Source organism: Dasypus novemcinctus, chromosome 2 (genome assembly GCF_030445035.2).
Source record: "Dasypus novemcinctus isolate mDasNov1 chromosome 2, mDasNov1.1.hap2, whole genome shotgun sequence".
Lineage (NCBI taxonomy): Eukaryota > Metazoa > Chordata > Mammalia > Cingulata > Dasypodidae > Dasypus > Dasypus novemcinctus.
Window position 1 is genome coordinate 90457137 of NC_080674.1, and position 11231 is coordinate 90468367.

Below are 11231 nucleotides of genomic sequence, written 5' to 3' on the forward strand. Positions count from 1 at the left end.
ACAAAAAGAAGGGAGACAAGTGAGAACACAGAAGAGCCCGCAGGAAATGGACACAGAGAGAGACAGCAAGCAAGCCGCAAGGAGAGAGGGGAAATAAATAAATACAGATATAGAAGAACATACAGCGAATGGACACAGCAGAAAGCACACAAAAAAGCCGCAAGGCTTCCCCCCAGCATGGGACATGACACCCGGGGATGAGCCTCCCTGGCAACGAGGGACCACTATCAACTACCAACTGATGATGCAACTGGAAAATGACCTTATACAGAAGGTTCAATGCGGATCAGCAGAATATCCATGTCTACATAAAATACCATGACTTTAAAATGCTGTTTGACCTAAAGTAAGGGGGAAATGGAAAGGAGAAATGAGTTTATATGGCTACGAGTTTCTAAAAAAGAGTCTGGAGGCTGGCAGAAGGTTTGCCCTCATGCACAACTGAGCAGAGTCAGAGAGACAGATAAAGCAGATACAACCCCCAGATATTGGTTCCTTTGAGGGCTAAAGAGACCCATGGGAGTTATGGTCATGGCCGATGGGGTTAACTACCAGGGCAGATGGCCCCTCTTTGGAAATGGTGTTTATGTGTGATGAATCTGGACTCAGATGGGATCTCCCTTCATAAGACTTTCATGCTAATGTGCTGGAGGTGCAGTTAATGTTGGGGTTTAAGATATATTTAAGGGATTTGAATCTCTGGACTGACAATGTGATAGCCAGATCCTGAGCCTCAACAGACTCCAGCACCTACAATCTGATTTATTGGACTTACCACACTCAGCTAAGAAGGAGGTGAAGAAGGACAACCACCACACCACGGAGCCTAGAGTGATTACAACTGAAAATGGGAGGATTGCATCCAGCATCCAGGTGGAATCTGAGCCTCCTCTTGACATAAAGGTGCAATGGACACAACCAATCCAGTGTCCACATAGAAGAGGTGGCATTGGATTGGGAAAAGTGGACATAATGGACAAAGGGTATGGGGAAAGGCAGGAAGAGATGAGAGGTGGAGGCGTCTTCGGGACATGGAGCTGCCCTGGACGGTGCTTCAGAGGTAATCACCGGACATTGTAAATCCTCACAGGGCCTACATGATGGAATAGAGGAGAGTATGGGCCATGATGTGAACCAATGTATATGAGGTGCAGAGGTGCCCAAAGATGTACTTACCAAATCCAATGGATGTGTCATGATGATGGGAACGAGTGTTGTTGGGGGGGGGGGAGAGGGGGGGGTGGGGGGGGTGGGGTTGAATGGGACCTCACATATATATTTTTAATGTAATATTATTACAAAGTCAATAAAAAATAAAAAAATTAAAAAAAAAAAAAAAAAGCCGCAAGGGGTGGGGGGGGGTTAAAAAAAAGTACATAGAAGACAGTGAGCCATATTTCAGTGATTTTTTAAAATGATGGCATGAATATTGACTGCTTGTACAACTCAAAGATAGAACACACAAAATTAGAGATGACGATTTAAAAGAGCAAAGTATAAAGCGACATCTGTTTTCTATGACACAGAGATTATTTTTAAATCATCAACACTTTCTTCTTCATAACTTTTTTATGTGTGTGAATAAAGATATAGATAGATATATAGATAGATATAGATATAGATATATAGATACAGATATAGATATATCTTTTTAAATTGTTCTTCCCTTTTGGGGCATAATTTTAAGCTGAGATTTTTCAAATATGTTATTTTAACTGCTGCTGTTTTGTTTTATGTATTTTAATTGAAGTTTTAAATTTTGTACTTGCACCCCATGGAGTGATAACTAAAAAGAGTACAATTTTATTAATTGAAAAAATAAATTTGAAAACAATGCCCTTAATAAGTTAGACAACTAGGTTATAGATGAACTTGCAAGAGATATATGGATAGAAGAGTGTAAGTGTTTGTGTGTATTTTTAAACAAATGTATAGGAATCACTTTCTATAATTGTGACTGATAGAATGGTAAAATAAAAGTCTAAACAATGTCCACAAAAAGTGTTATATTCTTCAACTAGTTTAGTTATAGGTGTTTGTAAAGGGAGAATTTTACTAAGATTATAATGTCATTGTCCACAGTCATTAGTAACCACCATAGGCACTATGCTAGGCACTAGAGAAAAAAATAAATGACACAAATAAAATAACTTGCCTCCGGGGAGTTGGCAATCAAGAAACAGACACACAAACAGTTGCAAAACAATGTGAAAATTGCTAAAGGATGTCTAAACATGGGGTTCTACATGATCAGGAAAGAGAGAACTTTTGTGTTGAGACTTGCAAGATGGTTAGGTATTATCCAGGAAGAGAAAACTGTAGTGGGTATTCCAGAAGAAGAGAGCACACAGCAAGAAATGGTATGGATGGGGAATGATGAGCCTAGTGAGGGGATGGAGAGGGAAAAAGGAGGTAGAAAGGTAAGGAGGAGCTAGACTCTCAAGTACCTTATATACCATGCTAAGGCGCTTGGGTGGACAGTAAGCAATGGGAAATACTTAGAGGATTTTATATAATGGAATAAGAAAATCAGATTTCTATTTAAGAAAAGTCACAAAGATATAAAGGATGAAACCGTAAAGGGACAAGAGTAGTCATAGAGGGACTATCTAGGAGAGAAATGCTCAGGATTGAACTGAGGCTGTTGCAAAGGAAGTGGGGGACAAATTTAAACTACAATTAGGAGCTGGCATTGATAGGAATTTGTGACTTATTTGATGAAATAAGAAGAGAAGGGAGAAGTTGGGAATGATCTGGAGAGTTTTGGCTTGGATCACTGTCACAGGATTGGTTGCAATCACTGAGATAGGAAATAGACAAGAAAAAATTGTGGGATAGAAGAAATGGAAGGAGTTCAATTTTAGACATGTTCTGTTTAATACACTAATGTCACACCCAGGTAGAGATTCTCATAAATGGTCAATGCTGCATGATCTGACTTCTAACTGCCTCTATGAATTCATTTTCTCCCAATTTACCTACACTCCAGTCACACTGGCCTTCCACTATTCCCGGGATGGGACATTCTAAGTTTGTCCTGCCTTTGGGCTGCTGGTCTTCTTTTTCCCATCTCCAAGACTTGGCAACTCTTATTCCCTTGCTTCATACACGTTCCTATTTAAAGATCTCTCAGAAAGAATTTTCCTTGCCATTCTATACATGAAATAACTTCCAACATCACCCTCTAGCCCCATACCCTTTTTTTTTTTCTTGAAAACACTGCCTGATATTATGTTATGCATACATTTGCACTCTTGTTGTTTTGCTGTTTGCCTTAATAGAATGTTTCATAGTACAGGATCTACACCTGACATATTCTTTTCTGCAACCTCCATGCCTAGGGATGTGCTTGGCACGTAGTCGGGGTTCAGCGAGAAGCATTGAAAGACTGTCTGAGGACAGAAGTTGCAAGGTTGTAGTAGCAATAGTCTTAGTGCTGTTTCCTGATACTCTCTATTTACACTCAACAGTTTAAACATGAATAAGATGGTTTGGATTGATCCAAAGCATCTAAGGTGGCAAAATACCTGTGTAAGAGTACTGAGGGAGCTGCTCACTCCCACCCCCAAAAAATAAAGCAGTCAAAATAGCATGCAATTACATCCAGGATAAAGAAGCAGGGAAGTATATTAGGACTGTGATTCACCTGACTTTGGGAAGGGGCAGGGAATTTGCTGGCTCATGAAACTGAAAATTATAAGAATAAATTTAGGTATAACTGGTCTTAGTTGCTTGAACTGTATGCTCAAGACCCAAATGCTATCTCTCAGCTCTGATTTTCAGTTTCTGCGGACTTCATTCTCTTATAGGCTCTTCCTAAGCAGTAGCCAAAAATGATCTATCACAACAGCCTTACATCTCACCAGGACAGCACCCTAAGGAGAAGATGGGTACCATTTCCACAATAATGCTAACCAAATCTGCATCAATGTGTCCATTCTTGAATCACTCACCATGGCTAAAGAAATGGAATATTATGGATTGACCAGGCCTGAGTCATAAGACATCATTGGATTTAGGAGGTGGGATCAGTCCCACCCAATCCATAAGACAGAAATTAAGGTAGGAGTGAGTCACTCAAGGGCTAATGAGCAGACAAAGAGCAAATGTGCACTACAGAATAGAAAACATAGAAAAACAAATGGGCAAAAGAAACAGGAAAGAAAGGATCACATGCTTAAGGACCTCAATGGGACCAAAAAGCACTGTTGAGGGAGGGAATGAGCAATGAAGGAATTGGCAGAATGTAGACTGTGGGTGGAGAGTAGCAAAATCTCCATAAATGTGGGAGACTGTTCTGCAAGTCAATATATAACAGTAGAAAAGAACAGAGAATGGTAAAACCAGTACTATAAACCAAAAGGAATATAATTAATTAAGCAAGCGTGATGAGTAAAGCTCAAGCAACAGCAAATTCAGAAAAAAATGGTCACTTAATTAAGTCATCAAACTAACTCATTCCCTCAACTGTTTGTCTAACTGGAGCAATCAATTAATGAGACCAAATGATTTAGCTGATATAGTAAATTAGAAGGATTTTCTCGATAAAGCTATTAGAAGAAAAAAATGTCTAATAAGTTTTATAAATATATCATTTCATTAAAATTAGAAATATCACAAGAAACACAAATGACTAAATTGCTCATGACCATAAATCATCCTGTAGGCGCATGCATCATATCATTTTCAGGAATGTTTGATGAGAATATTCCCATGCCTCTCCCTTGGTTTCTGTGAAGAGGTAGTTTTCCTTTAGACTCAGACTTTCTTGCCCTACCTCATTTTAATCCTCATCAGGTAGAGGAACCTACTTATTCCCGATATAGGGAGAGGTTCGAGGCTTGTTTCCTTCTTAGGAGACAGAATACCATGAGAAGATGGTCCCAAGTGGGGAGAACTGCTCTGACCTGGTGCTTCTTGTGTCTGGGTGGGTAGATCTAATTCTGCAGTATGATAATAGGAATCCCATTGTGGTCCACATTCACAAATATTGACTTTACTAATAATTAAGGGGACACTTTGATCTTCCATCTGACTGTCTTTTGGCTTATCTTTCAAATGATTCCACACTCAGACCAGAAAAGGAACTGCATTCAAATCCCAGAAAAGTGATGTTGTGGATTGAATCATATTCCCCACAAAGACTTGTTCAATTCCTAACTCTAGGTCCTATGGATGAGAAATCATTTATAAAGATGATCTTCAAAGATCCTATTATGATAAGGCCCAAATGATCAAGGTAAGCTGTAATCTAACTGCAGTCTTTATAAGCAAAGGAAATTTGGACATGATAGTAGAAGTGAGTAGGTTACAGGAGAAGAAAGATCACCACGTAACAGAGGCATAGATTGATTGCTGGCAAACCACTACTAGAACACAACAGATTTCAGAGAAAGCATGGCCTGCCAAAATCTTGATTTGGGACTTCTATCCTCCAAGACTATGAGACAAAAAATTCCTGTTGTTCAAGCAAAACTGTGGCATTTGTTACAGCAGCCCTAGCAAACTAAGACAGGTAGGATCTACTTTTAAACAAAATATGTCTCAGGCGACCAGGGCTTAAGGCAGGTTGCTATCAGACAAAACTCTTGACAGTGGATAAGCTATTGGTCTTTGTTGATTCATGTGTTAAATACATGATAAAATAAAGAGAAATGAAATATAGTTCCTAATTAGTAACTAACATTGAATGGAGCTACAGGAATAAAGACCCTTCCATGAAATCAGATCCTTTCACATAATTTTATCTTAACTACTCTCCAAATATGTTAAATGTGTCAGTATTAGCATCCAAAACTGCAACTGTTACATGAACATTTAAGAAATAAAAAGAGATGAAAAAATTCATTACTTTTAATATTAGTTTTACTCCTTTTGGAGAAGAAATAAAAACAAAAACTGTCCTGCAGTCAGTTGATTAACATTTATCTAACACATTCACCAAATGTCAACTGAGCATCTACTAAGGATAAGGCACTATCTATAAATACTCTGTGCATAAACTGTCATAGTCTTTACTTTCGAGAAGCATACAGTAAAACTGAAGAGATCACACATGTGTTAGGAACTTAGTATAAGGTAATATTTGCTAAGTCCCATAAAAGGTGGTAAAAATCACATGGAAGTTCACAACATATAGACACCTCTTTTAGAGTAAAAAAAAAAGCCTGTGTATATTAGTGGCAAATTTTGATTGAAAATAAGAAAGGAAAGCAAAAAAGAATGAGCAAGTATAAGGAATTTGGAAAGCACAGAGCAGAGAACTGTGGGGGAGAAGTGAGAGTGGAACTGGAAAGGTATTTTGGGGCCAGATCTGGAGCAGGGCTTAAATCTTGGAGTTAAAAATGTTTGGAAAAAGTGCTGTGTGGGATGAGCAGTGAGTCAGCAAGAGGTGAATAAAAGAAGTGCTGAGCAGAAATGACGGCTCAGTTAAAGTGAACGAGCATGAATTTGTGGCAGGCTCAATCAGTACAGCTTTCTCTAGCAGCACTCAGCAACCCAGCAAGGAAGCAAATGGAAGTTCAAGGTCAGTGGGGAATTTTCGGGAGCAAGTAAAGGCACTGCTGAGTTAGCTGACCGTGGAAGGGAAGAAATGAAATCAGTAGGAAGCAAACAGACAAGAGGAAAGCAGCAAGGGCAGGGTCATGATGAGAGGAAGACGAGGGTCAGCACGAGAAAGGGATTTAAACTGACATTTAAAAATTATAGTAAGAGGCAAGATACTCAGAACTGGAGACTGTGAAAATAGAAGGTAAGATCTAAGAATGAGCGGCACTAGAAATTATTGGTGTCGAAGAGTAAGGAACTGAGCGGTCACTAATGTGAAGATAAGAGATAGGTTAAATTCACTGGGTAAGGAAAGAAAGTACATTGGCACTTAATATATCATAGAAGCAAAGATAGAGGGAAGATGGCATGAGACAGCTGGAAAGAGAGATTGCTGAATTTCAACAGGCAGAATAATCTGAAATTGGCAATGAAGAACAAAGGATGCTCACCCTTTTCTGGTCTTCTGTGTTAGGGATAAAGGAAGACAAAAGAAGAAGCCTATCATGAGAAGTATTATCATTAATGGGAAAGCTAGGTTCACTTGTAGAAGGGAGGTAGAGAAAGTGCATTTGCGGAAAGGAAATGGAGGAAATAGGAAAGTTTCATAAAAACAGGGAAAATATCAAAGAAAATAATCAGAACCTTGTAGCATAAGAAGGCAAAGGACATCCCTAGGCCTTATTAGGGTTGTTCAAGAATATTCTGGCTCACAAAGTAGACGTAAGTGTAGACTTCTTTTAGTCAATTAAATGTTACCAGGTGACATGTGTCACTTCCGGGTGGACACTTTGCAAGCTGACACACAATTCACCACATTTTCTTGCCTGAAGGCAATCCAGGAAGCTTGTGTCGTAATGAGGTTCCAGTCAACTAGTCCTAACTCTGAAGAGCAGAGGCCCTGCCAACCAAAAACACATGTTGTATGAGTAAAATATAAAAGTTTGTTGTTTTGAGCCACTGAGATTTGGGAGATGTTTGTTATTACAGTCTGGCTTAACCTACCTCATGGGCCACCCTAGTAAATAGAGCTGAAGAACTTTTTTGAGAAAATGTTTGAAATATGTTCCACTTACAATTCTACTTATTTTACAATAATATTTTTTAAATCATAAAATTTTCATCAAGATAGAATGAAGAGGGAAGCAGATTTGGCTCAACTGGTAGAGCATCCACCTACCACATGGGAGCATCCACCTACCACACATGACCTGTGTGGTGAGCTGGCCCATGTGCAGTGCTGATGTGTGCAAGGAGTGCTGTACCACACAGGGGCGTTCCCTGCGTAGGGGAGCCCCACACACAAGGAGTAGGCCCAGCAAGGAGAGCTGGCCCACGCAAAAAAAGCACAGTCTGCCCAGCAGTGGCACCAGACACAAAACAAGACATAGAGACACAGATTCCCAGTGCTGCTGACAAGAATGCAAGTGGACACAGAACACACAGCAAATGGACACAGAGAGCAGACAGTGGGGAGAGGAGGGGAGAGAAATAAATAAATAAATAAATGTTAAAAAAAAAAAGATAGCATGAAGAACCATAAGAGTTTAAGCAAGAATACTGAAAGATTTGGGATTCTCTAGGGTTCACTGATGGTTTAGGACCAGCAGCCACAGCACCTGGGATCATCACTCTTCTTTCCCAAGCCCCACTCTCTCCTGATATATTAGTATCACGAAGCCCATGTCACAGACTCCAGGGAGAACATGGGGAAAGAAGTGGTCTGAGCTGGAGATAAAGAAGGATAGAGGGAGGGAAGAGTTTTTTCCTGGATAGTGTGCAGAAGCTCACTAAACTGGGACAGAAGCTTACTAGGCATAGAACCTAGACTCTCAGAGGGGGAAAAATCATCTCACCAATCTAGAGGTCAAATATTTGATAATTTGACAGTGATCAGAAGGCAGTAGTTGTGGCCAAGGAATTGAGAGAGCTGATAGGATTAGTCAACCCCAGCACTAGATGGGTGATTTGCTGTTTGTTTTGGGGTTTTTTTTGTTTGTTTGTTTTCTATCTTTATGACTTTTCAGACTTGGAGGTGAGGTGAGCAGGTTTGGTGTGCCTGTGACTGTTTCAGTGATACCTGCCAATACCTGTAGAAATGTTCATCAGTTGGCAGCCTATTAATTTTTTAAAATAGCCTGGCAATAGTGGGACCAGGTGAAAGATCTTGTCTATGGAATCAAAAAGACACAAAATGTCTATCTTCCGTTTTCTACTTTTAATCAACACTCTTAGACCTGTCCTAATTTCTAAACCCATGGAGCTGTCTGATTGGCATAGATGTTTGGTGACATGTCGGTTCCAGCCTGCTATGGGATGATTCCAGAAGGAAGTGGCAGACTCCCAAGCAGGAGAGTCTCTCTCAGAGCTGTCATTTATAGCTTATAATATATGGTACACTAATGACTTCGTGACATCGTTATTTCTTTTCTTCGCTTTTCAAAGGACACCTGGCTCAACTGAACGACTAGCTTATTTTGTCACACTGTAGGTCGTCCCGACCCTTAGAAACAGAATTGAAGAGAGGAGGAAGCACCATGCAATTGTCACACCATTACTCCTAGCCCTTGAAATGCAATGATACAGAAGTTCAGAGATGCAAAAGAGACTGCTGGGAAGGTTGGCTGCTTTCTTAGATCTGTCAAGGATAATTCCAGAGCCTTAGTAATAAGGTTTCAAATTGGCAGCATTTAGATACATGTATGTTATTGACAGTTTTCTTTAGGTTACACTAAAGACTCTCAAGAATTAACACTAAATGACCACAGTTTAGAAGGTAAAATGAGACATTTATGCATTTTCATGAGATGTGCATCAATGAGAAAAAAAGGAAGTAGATAAAGAGGAAGAGAGTTTTGCATTTGAAGATTCTGAATAAGCATCAAGTATCTGTTATTGTAACCATTAGACTATTTTCCATTTACTTAACATTAAGTAAATGTTACATCTTCTTTTTTTATAAATGAATAGGGTCTGCCACCTTAATTATATAGAATGATATTTCTTCTCCCTTTTCATTTAAATTCTGTTTAAGCCAGGCATAAGGTACTACTTCCATTTAAACAAATCAGGTTAATGATGTTTTGATAACTCAGCCACTTTTATTCAGAATAGACTGAAATCAGGCATGTGCTGTCAACTCAGAAGTTTTATTTGGAAATTATGGCTTTGGATAGATAAGTTTTCCCAATTCTTACATAATATTTGCTTTAGACTTGCAACCATTTGTTATATGCATTTTTGTGGCATAAAACCTGGACTATGGTTAAGTTTTGCCCAAACAAGAAATTGCAGTGGACAATAATTTTCAGTGGACAATAATTTTCATATGTTTTCAGTAATTGCAGAGCTGTGCCCACAAAAATATGGAACCTTTTCTCTTTTATTAGCTATTCAAGGAACAACCCAGAAGGGGCTTAGGCTTGCAACCTAAGCTATAATTCCAGCTCTGCCATAAAAACAAGGAGGAAAAGATACCCAGGAATTCCAGTACATAACTGAATGACAAGAAACAGGATATGAATGTTCTACCTGTTTTCATGTGGAACTTCAACTGCTTTGGTTTGCCTTCCTTCTTATACTGCATTAGAAGGAAGAAATACATACACTTCCATTGTTCTCCAAGAAATTTTTTAAAATTAAGTCCTTCTGGAATTTGAGGCAGGAGGATCACTCCTGCTATCGACTCTGGTTCTGATTTTCATAGGCCATCAAGGTCTATCAAGAAAGAAAATGAAGAACAGAGCTTCTTTTAAGAGTGAAGGGATATGCACAACAATTGATTATAATAAAAGCTTTTGAGTACTTTTTTACCATTCTTTGGATAGATCATATGGTATATGAATATATCTCAAAAAAACTTAATAAATAAGTAATTATGCAAGAATAGCCAGAAATAGCAACTTTGTACAACAGGGGAAGCATAGAGAAATCAAGGGGTGAAGAATTTTCTTGTTTGTTTGTTTTTTGAATGAAGGTAGTGTTCACCAGATGGCTCCTGACACATAGGCCTGATTCTAGCAAGGTTAGATTGGAGAGAGAGGACCTGTTTTCCAAAAGGAACCAATTAGGGGAATAAGAGAAGAGCCTCTGGTTACAACCTTGTTAAAATGTTCTGGGTTGTATGGGAGAAAAGCCCTCACTGACAACCACACAGGCCCTTCTCAAACCTGAACCTCTTATGTTAGTTTTCTATTGCTGTGGCAGCAAATTACCACAAATTCAGTGACTTGAAAAAGTACATATTTATTCTCTTACAGTCCTGGGGATCAGAAATCCAGTCTATGGGACTATAATGAAGGTGTTGTCAGGGGTGGTTCTTTCTGGCAGCTCTGGGGGAAAATCCATTCCTGCCTTTTCCAGCTTCTAGAGACTGTAATTCTTTGTCTCACGACTCACTACACATTGTCTTTTCTCTCCCTTGCTTCCATCAACATATCACCTACTCCCTCCATTGACCTTCTTGCCTTCCTCCTATAAGGACCCTGGTGATTAATTTACGGTCCACATGGATAATACAGCATAATCTTTCTATTTCAAGATCCTTAACTTAATCACATCAGCAAAGTTTGCCATGTAAGGTAAAATTTACAGGTTCCAGGAATTATGATGTGGATATCTTTGGAGGACCATTATTCAGTCTACCACAGCAATATGTGGCACCCACAGGTGCCTGAGAAAAATGT